We start from the raw sequence: 9,337 nt of genomic DNA, 5'->3' as shown, positions 1-9,337 counted from the left end.
GAGAATCGCAAACCACTCACCGTTTTCTCTTCCAGTAATACCAGATTCTGGCAGAGCACAAAAGCAGGCACAGAGCACAAAAGCAGGCACAGTGCTGCACCAGCCACAATGGCCATCAACTTAATCAAACAAGGTGTTCCCCAGCAGAAAACTCTTCTCATGCTTTTCCAAGTGTAGTCAGAATCTCTTGAGGTCTCGGCTGCATCTGTGGGAGCAATGGGGAGCGTGAGCCCCTGCTGTGCTGCACTGCTGAAATGCAGCGTGGTAGATATGGGCAGGACCTCCTCACTCCCTGTTTCCTCCAGAGCTGGAGCGTGCAGGCATCTTGCTGCCCCTTGGCACAGGACTGCTCAGTACCCAAACCCCTGACCCTGCATGCCATAATTCCTCTATGCTGTGCCCTTCTGTTCCAACTAACACTTGTCAAAGAAATGGATAACGACAAGGAAAATGGCCAGGATTTTGGAGCTGCTCCAGGGCCCTCTCTCCTGCAAAGAGCGGCCCCTCCAGATGTGCGCAGAGACTGGGAAATTGCAGGGGATCTTAGGGTGTGCATGGCCTGTGGTGCATGGATGTCTTCCCGCTGTGCTGGGCACGGTGTGTCCACATGTGCAGCCAAAGCCCCCGGCTGCTGAGTCCCAGGGGAAGGCTGAGGGAAATGCACCCAGTAAGCTGGCTGTCCACGCCACTCTGTTTTTGTTCCAGATGTTTGGAATGGTCCAGGGACTTACGAGCTCCTGTAGGTTTCTTCTTCCTTCTTGGAGGACCTTAAGAGAAATATTTCCATTTCCCAGGAATGGATCCCACAAAACGAAGTCCCAGCCTGTGGGGTCAGCAGGGACACACTACTCACCCCTGCCATGGGAGCTGGGCTTGTGTGCAACATCCACCAAAGTCCTCCCTGCAGACACACCTGTAACACAACAGCCACAGAAGCTTCTGTCATCTCTGCTGATCTACACGGGCACCCCTGAGCCACAGGAGCAGTGAGGGGATCGCGCAGCGCAAGGGCACACACGTGCCTGGTTCTGTGCTGGCACCTGCAGCGATGCCCCCCTGGCCAAGCTTTGGGCTCTGAGCTGGCAGCTCTCCCAGGGGGAAAGGCCTTGACCTACCCTCAGCATCTCCCAGAGGCTCAGTAATGGGTACAGGTTGGGAATTCAGATCGTCTTCATCAAAAGTATTATCTTCGTCATCAGGATCGTCTTCATCATCAGGTTCACCTGCAAAGGATGGACACAACAGCTCCTGTGACACTGTTGAAGATTCTCCTTCAGGCCCGAGTGGCAGTAAGGGCACCTGGGTGATTGGTGCCCTCCAAGGCACTCCCTCAGCTCTGCCTCCCACTCAGGAGCAGGGGCAGGGGGAGCACGTGCCTGCAGTGGCCCCACACTGGGATGGAAGGATCCCTTTGCCGGACAGTCAGGGCAGAAAGGACTCCCTGGAGCTGCCAGCAGCTCTAAACCCAGACACGGGCAGGGCCAGGTATTGGCAGTGGCAGCAGGAGCAGCTCAGGCTCCCTGGGGCTGGCAAAGGAGCTGCCAAAGGCTCAGCCCCGGGGCACAGCCCTGGGCCCGGCCCCTTCCCTCTCTGCTCTCCTCCCTGGCTGCACAGAGCACATGGAAGGACACACTGCCATTGCACACGGGAGGAAGTTGGACTGCTCCTTCCTCCCACTGACAGCAATCCTGTGGGATAACTGTTGGGTACAAGAGTAGAAATTTGGAGGCCAGGATTTCCAGAATCCATCAAACTTCAGAGGATCTTAAGGGAAATGACAGAGGAATATTACTCTGGACAATGATTACACTTGGACAATGATTGCTCTGTTAGCAAAGAGTTGCTGAAAACCTACCATCACCAAGCTCCAACATCCTTAAACTGTGCTTTAACAGCGTTTCCCAGTGATGGAAGTCACGTTCCCAGTCTAGAAAGGAGCACAGATGGGAACTGTTCCATGCTGTGCTGGGATCCCCTTGTATAGGGAACCGAGCACTGCAAGGGGGTCAGGTAATGCTGTGTGCCTGCACTGCCAGGCAGCAGAGAGGGCAGCTGAAGCCTCAGCAGGGCTCAGGCCCAGAGGCACAGCAATTACCTCCTGGGCCTGTGCCTGGCAGCGCCTCCCTTCCTGCGGCACAGGCTGCCATGGAGCCACTGCTTCCTCCGGGAAACTCAGCCTTCAGCACAGGCTCTCCTTCCATGTCTGCAGAAAGGAAAAAGGACAGCTGAATCAGGTGGGGTTGTTTCCCAATGGGAATGTGGCATCTTCAGGAGGCAATGCTTGTCTAAGTAATGGATAAGATTAAGGAGAAAGACCAGGGCCCTGCCTCCTCCAAAGAGCTGCCCCTCCAGATGCACTCAGAGACTGGGAAATTGCAGGGGATCTCAGGGTGGGCATGCCCCATGGTGCAGTTTGGGCTCCCTGTCAGCTGATGCCAAATGCCTTCCTGCAGAGGCTGGGCAGAAGCTGCAGCCAGGCCAGACTGGGAAACAGACCTGCAGGGTGTCAAAGCAGCAGCAGCAGCAGCAGCGGGGCAGCGAGGCTGCCATGGATCCCTTCCCACTGTGCTGGGCACGGCGTGTCCAGATGTGCAGCCAAAGCCCCCGGCTGCTGAGTCCCAGGGGAAGCATGAGGGAAATGCACCCACCACGTTGTCTCTCCAGGTCACTCCAGATCCTGTCCATCTGTTTGGATGCCTCCAGGGACTTCCTGTCTCCTATAGGTTTGTTCCTCCCTCTCAGAGGACCTTAAGAAAAGCATTTGCATTTCAGGTGAATGGATCCCATAGAACCAGGGCTCAGCCTGTGGGGTCAGCAGGCATACACTACTCACCCCTGCCATGGGAGCGGGGCTTGTGTGCAGCAACCAGGAAAGGAGCCTGAAAAGTCTTTCCTGCAGACACACCTGTAATTCAACAGCCACAGAAGCTCCTGTCACCTGCTTCCTGACAGGTTCTCAATGATTATTCTTTTAGCAACATTGACAACATACCTGCTGGAGGGTTAAGACCCTGGAAATCTTTATGGAGCCAAGCTGCTGGAGAAGCCTTCCTAGCATGCTCATCTAGAGGGGAGCACAGTTCAGATCAGAACCCATTTCCATGGTGTGCTGGGATTCCCCTCTCCCTTAGAGAACTGGGCACTGCAAGGGGGTCGGGTAAGGCCTTGGCTGCCAGATATCAATGGACAAGGCCAAAGCTGCACAGGGGCCTGGGGAACTCTGGACTGGCTCTGGTCACTCTCCACCCTCTTTGCAGGATGTGCAACATCCCTGGAGGGGTGGCTGGAGGAGCCCAGGGACCATTGGTGCTCTCTCCCTCCCACAGAGGAAACCCTCCCTAGCACATCCCGGGGAGCAGGGAGCGCTGTGCCGGGAAAGGGGAGCCAGGCTGCCGGCTCACCTGCTCGCCACACTTGGAGTGGAGCAGCCTGGGCAGCCCAGGCAGGCAGGGCCACGGCCAGGAGCAGCAGGAGGGAGAGGCGCAGAGCAAGGGCCATGGTGCCTTGCCCTCTGCCAGTCCCGCAGCTCTTGCTGCCACGGCTGTCCTGACACCGCTGTCCCAAGGTCAGCACCGCTGCTGCCACCGCCGCTGCTGCCGCAACAGTGGTGCTCAGGGACTGACTGCTGGCTCCTTGTGCTGCTGTGCAACCACGGGGCTCTGGGACCTCTGTGATCTCAGAGCCTTCTGTGACCTCAAGGCCAGGGTGGAATTGTTTTTGGAGCTGGATCTGCCTTCTTCGGAAGGGAGCTCATCCTGCCCAGCTGCTCTGCCCAAGGGCTGTGACACAGTCCCAGCTCAGCTGATCTCACAGGTTGAGGCATGAAGGGATGCAGAGCAGACCTGCCGAGAAAGACTTGGTGTTGCAGCTAGAAGAGAGGCTGGACGTGAGGCAGCCATGTGCATCCAAAGGAGAGTGCCCAGCAGGTTGAAGGAGGTGATTCCCCACCTCCGCTCAGGTGAGACCCTACTGGGAGTACTCTGGAAGGGGTTTTATAGTGATTTCTGTGAGCCATCGTGAAGTTTGATAAGAGGATCCATGTTTACCCCTGAAAGAATTTCCTACCAATGTTTTTGATATGAAAACCAAGAAAGAAGAATAAATAAGAGAAACCTGCAACTCCCTATTCCAATAAGCATTTTGCTTGTCTCTCGTGACCAATGAATAAAGTGTAAAGTTAAGAGCTTTGTAAGAATGGAGAAAAAGCATGCAGGCTAGAATAAAAACAGGGTTTGAAGCCTTCTGGAAATGGACTGTGTTGCTTTGTAGTGTCTCGGTCTCTACCACGACAGAGTACTGCATCCAGCCCTGGGTCCCCAAGAAAGGAAGGACATGGTCCTGTTGGATCTAGTCCAGAGGAGGGACAAAATGCTCTGAGGGCTGGAGCCCTTCTGCTTTGGAGACAGGCTGGGAGAGCTGGCAGTGTTCAGCATGGAAGAGAGAAGACTCCAGGGACACCTGATTGCTGCCTTTCAGGGCCTTCTGGGGGCTTGTAAACAGATGGGACAGAATTTTTAGTAGAGCCTTTTGTGACCAGACCGAGGGGGAATGGTTTTAATCTAAAAAATGGTCAATTCAGATTAGATGAAAGAAACACATATTTTACACTATTGCTTATTAAACCTTGGCAAAGGTTGCCCAGACAGGTGGACATCCATCCCTGCAGACATTCAAGCTCCTGCTCTGAGCAACCTGACCTAGTTCAAGGTGTCCCTGCTCATTGCAGGCCATTGGGATTGATGGCCTTTAAATGTCCCTTCCAACCCAAGCCATTCTGTGCTCCTGTGCACCATCAAAGCAGTGCTGCATTAGTGCTGGGCTGATTATGCTGGCACCTGTATTTTGGTACTTGTGCCATTTAGCAATTGGCCACGAGAGGATTGATGGGCTGGGCAGTGAAGTCTGCAAATAACACACAGTATGCTCAAGGAGAAACAGGAGAGCAACGCGGCTTCCAGTTCAGATAAATGCCAGCATTTTGCTGCCCATTCCTGGTTAGAGAAATAAAGGAATGTCCTGAAGATCCCTTCATGTGGGTTCATTATTGGCCGTATCAGTACTTGTGTTCTGTAAAACAGGTAAGTTCTTACAGCTTCTTGCCCCATTTATCCCTGGATAAACCCCAAATACTGCATTGCTCCTTGTCTACTTTCTTCCAAGTCAGGGCAAATATTGTTCATTACTGAGTGGGACATATTCATCTGTTCACAAGCAAATTCCTCTTGCCACTCTCACAATGGCAAGACTGCTTTGTTGATTTGCTCTAATCGGACTGTAATTAAGGCCTACCTCTCACTAGAATTAAAGCTGATGCATTGGGAGGCAAAGTGTTGAGTCATTTCTCCTGGAGTCTGGCACTGTAGAGAGTTGTTCTGTAAGTAAATGACATCTGAAGACAGGTGTAGTCTACCATACTTCTGGCATACTAGAAGTGAGAAAAAACCCTTTGAATCAGGATTTTATCCTTTCTTCCTCCACCTCCTCCTCCCAGGAATTTTAATCTCTGAGGTCTAAGCTCTTCAGCTGCCTCACAAACATTGTTTTAATTCAGGCAGGTATCCATGCAGTGAGCCACAAATCAGGACCATGGTGTGAACCTTGAAGCAATGTAGGTTTATAGCACTGAAAATAATAATCCAATACCCCCGTTAAGCCAAGCCTATTGGTTATTTCCCAAATAACTCTACCTATCCTCAGTGATGTTTCAAAAACCATCATTGTAAAAGCTAGGAGCAGGGAGAGAGAATGTTATCAAAATTAAAAATACAGCTTTCTGAGATCTTTATATTCCTATAAAAAGAGAGTCCAAACTGTTCATCTATGGAACATTAACTAAGAAGTGAACAAAAGACTGTCAAAATTACTGCTTGGGGAATAAAAAACCCATAAATAAAAACAAGCTTAAATGTAGATAATAAGTAAACCATCATGCGGAGAAAAAAAACAGACCTGCCAAAACTAAAACCAATAAGGCTGTTTCGTCTGTCTTAATAAAATAAAACCTGAAAAGAATCAGAGATTCTCAAGGGCATTACTTTATATAGAAACTTCCTGGTATTGGGAAAAACATGAAGAAAAGTGTAGCATGCAATTCACAGATGTAACCTAGAATTTGTTAGTGGCTTTGTTGCAGAATTTCTGAGAGGAGACTGGAAAAGCATAGGGGTTGATCAGACCACGTGTGGGCATTTACAGCAGTCTGAGGGATTTACAACTGGAGGGAAGAAAAGAAGCACACAATTCCTGGGACAATCTCTTTGCTGGCTGTGGAGTTTTTGACAGTCTGTCCCCTGGGGCTGGGGGAGCTGTCACGGGGCAGGGAGGGCCAGGGGTGGCAGTGGCTGCTCAGGGATGGCTTTGGCCCGTGTCCCTGGCAGCAGCCACTGCCCAAGCAGCTGCGCTGCCCCCGGGCTCTCCTCCCGGCCTGCTGGGCTTTGTTGGCTGGCACAGCCTGTGCCAAGGGCCGGCAAGGTGCCTGCAGGCCCCAGCTCTGGGGGAAACAGAGAACGTCCTGCCTGTATCCACCGTGCTGCCAGCTCAGCAGTGCAGCACAGCACGGGCTCACGCTCCCCATTGCTCCCACAGATGCACCTGGCACCACAACACGTCTTCCCCATTCCCAGAAGAGCCTCAGAATGGGTTGCTGTTGAGGAAACCTCTGTTTGCATGTGATAAGGGCAAGTTTGGCTATCTGTTTCTGCCAGGAAATAATTTGGAAGTGCTCAACTGAACCTTGAATCAGAGCTTCCCCACTGCAGTTCAGGTCTTTGATTGCAATTCAGTCCTAGCAGTCAGTTTTATACCCCTCCCCTTATTTTCTATTGTTATAGCATATTTTATTACCAATGGGTTGCTCCGTTCCCCCCTGTGATATTGGTTTTGCCCCGCTTGTCCATCTCCCCAAAGACCTGCCCTTTTGTTCACTGTTCCTCCTCCCATTGCATGTCAGTCCCTCTCCAAGCCTGCCCCTTGCTCTTGAAATTTCCCTATCAATTTTGTATCCTTCGGAACCCCATTGGTTTGTTTAAGTTCTTCCCCTCCCCTGTAATCCCCAATTGGTTTAAACCTTGTATTCCCCGCCTGGTGTTCCACCCTCAGTCTCTCCCAATTGGCTAAAGATTGGATCCTCCCCTGGGACCCTGCCAAGTCTGTAAGTTGGTGTATGCCTTTAATGCAGTGTTGGTCTGGCCCTGGTCGTCTGTAGAGTAATCACCTTCGGAAAACATAGAGCACACCTCACCCCGTTCCTTGTCCCTACCCTCAGTGCAGTCCTACCTCCAAGGCAGTCCACCTGTGCTGTAGAGCAGCTGTGCCCTGCAGCCACAGCCCAGATTCGACAGTTTTCTGGGGGCGGCCCAGTGCCACTGTGGGTGTGGGCAGCTAGTGGGGCTGAAGAAATGGGGCAGCACAGCACTTCCCAAATCAGCTCTGGGCCCTGTTATGCAGGAGGGTCCCTGTGTGCCACTGGCAGCTGGGGCCTCAGCCACCTCCTCTCTACACAGGTGCTGCAGTGCATATTCAGAATACAAGCAGAAAAGCAGAAGCAATGAGAACTTGACAGTTTATGCCAGGTCTTCGCTTCTGCCCCTATCTGCCCTGCTGTGGCTGCATCAACATCATGAGGCCGTCCCAAAACCCACCCCTCCACAACGAGACCCTCTGCCCCGGAGCCCCCTGGTCCTGTTCCCCAGCCAAGACTGAAGGTGGGCAGCCCTTGCCTGGCAGGGCAGGGTTTGCCCATATTTTATGTTTAAATAAAGAGTTGGAGTTGTCACAACTATGTCCAGGTGGTAGCAGCAGCAAAGCCCACCAGGCACCAGCACTGGCTGAGCTCCGTGCCCAGGAGCAGCCGTGGATGGCCACGGTGTGGGCAGGCAGGAGCCAGGCAGGGGCTGCTGTGCCCAGCGGCGGGGCCCCGAGGGGATGGGGGAGCCCATGCTGAGCATCCCTGGGCTGAGGCCACATTTCCTTCTGTGGCATCATCTCGGCCTGGACCCCGTCCAGGGGCATGCCCAGGAAAAGAGGGAAACCACCTAGAAAGTGCTTGCCTTGAGATCAATGGAATGAGGCTGGACTCTGAAGGAAGTCCTTCATAGCCTGAGGGGTGAGCTCAGAGCCCAGAGACAGAGACTGAGCCTGAGCCTGTGGCACCCGCAGATCTCTTATGAGCAGAGTGGCCATTTGCCCCCAAGCCTCATCTGTTCCCCCAGGGACACGTGGTGAGCACACACAGAAGATGGCTCAGCCCTGTTGCTGCTCCCTGAGTCTTATGTTTCGGTCCCTCTGAAGGCATGCAGGGGCTTTGGATCATCTCTGTGCTGTGCAAGAGGCTGGGGGCACCCAAAAATTGTGCAGGGAATTTACTGTATGTGGAAAGGTGTGCAGGGGTCAAGGGACACCTGTAAGTTGAGCAGGGGTCCCGGGTCTCTTGTGATGGCACACAGGGGGATTTTAGGATGGCTGAAGATATAGCCTAAAGTGTGCAGCTCCCCTGATGGCCTGTGTTGCATTACTTTTGTAAGCTATGGCATCAAGTCCTTCACTTTTGAAATAGGGGTCAAAGGCCAGCACAGCGCACAGCACGGACTTGGTGGGAGCGGGGCAGGGCTGGGGCTGCCTGCAATAGTGGGAATGGCCAACGTGAGATGAATTTTGGACATGACATTGCTTTGGCATGTAGAACCATGAAATGTCTCACATGCCCAATATTGTCTAACTCACTTCTGGTGAAAAAGAGCTAGATTGCACATAACTACCAGCAGGGACACACTCTCCTTGCTGGAAGGGCACCTCTTGAGATCCATTCCCACAAAAACCTGCCCCGGCCATGAGGTCACAGCAGGCTCAGGGGTCACAGCAGGCTGAGGACACAGCAGGCTCTGAGGTCACAGAGGTGCCAGAGGTGCCAGAGCCCCGTGGTTGCAGAGCAGCACAAGGAGCCAGCAGTCAGTCCCTGAGCACAACAGTTGCGGCAGCAGTGGCAGTGGCAGCAGCAGTGCTGACATTGGGACAGCGGTGTCGGGACAGCGGTGGCAGCAAGAGCTGCGGGACTGGCAGAGGGCAAGGCAGCATGGCCCTTGCTCTGCGCCTCTTCCTCCTACTACTCCTGGCCGTGGCCCTGCCTGACAGGGCTGCCCAGGCTGCTCCACTGCAAGTGTGGCGAGCAGGTGAGCCGGCAGCCTGGCTGCCCTTTCCCGGGACAGCGCTCCCTGCTCCCCAGGAAGCGCTGGGGATGGTTTTGCCTGGGGCTTTAGGGAGGGTTTCCTCTGTGGGAGGGACAGAGCCCCCACGGGGCTTGGGCGGCTCCAGCCACCACCCCAGGGATGTTACACAGGGC

This window comes from Passer domesticus, chromosome 9, assembly GCF_036417665.1.
Source record: "Passer domesticus isolate bPasDom1 chromosome 9, bPasDom1.hap1, whole genome shotgun sequence".
Lineage (NCBI taxonomy): Eukaryota > Metazoa > Chordata > Aves > Passeriformes > Passeridae > Passer > Passer domesticus.
The sequence above is the reverse complement of the archived record's forward strand: the minus strand, read 5'-3'. Positions refer to the sequence as shown.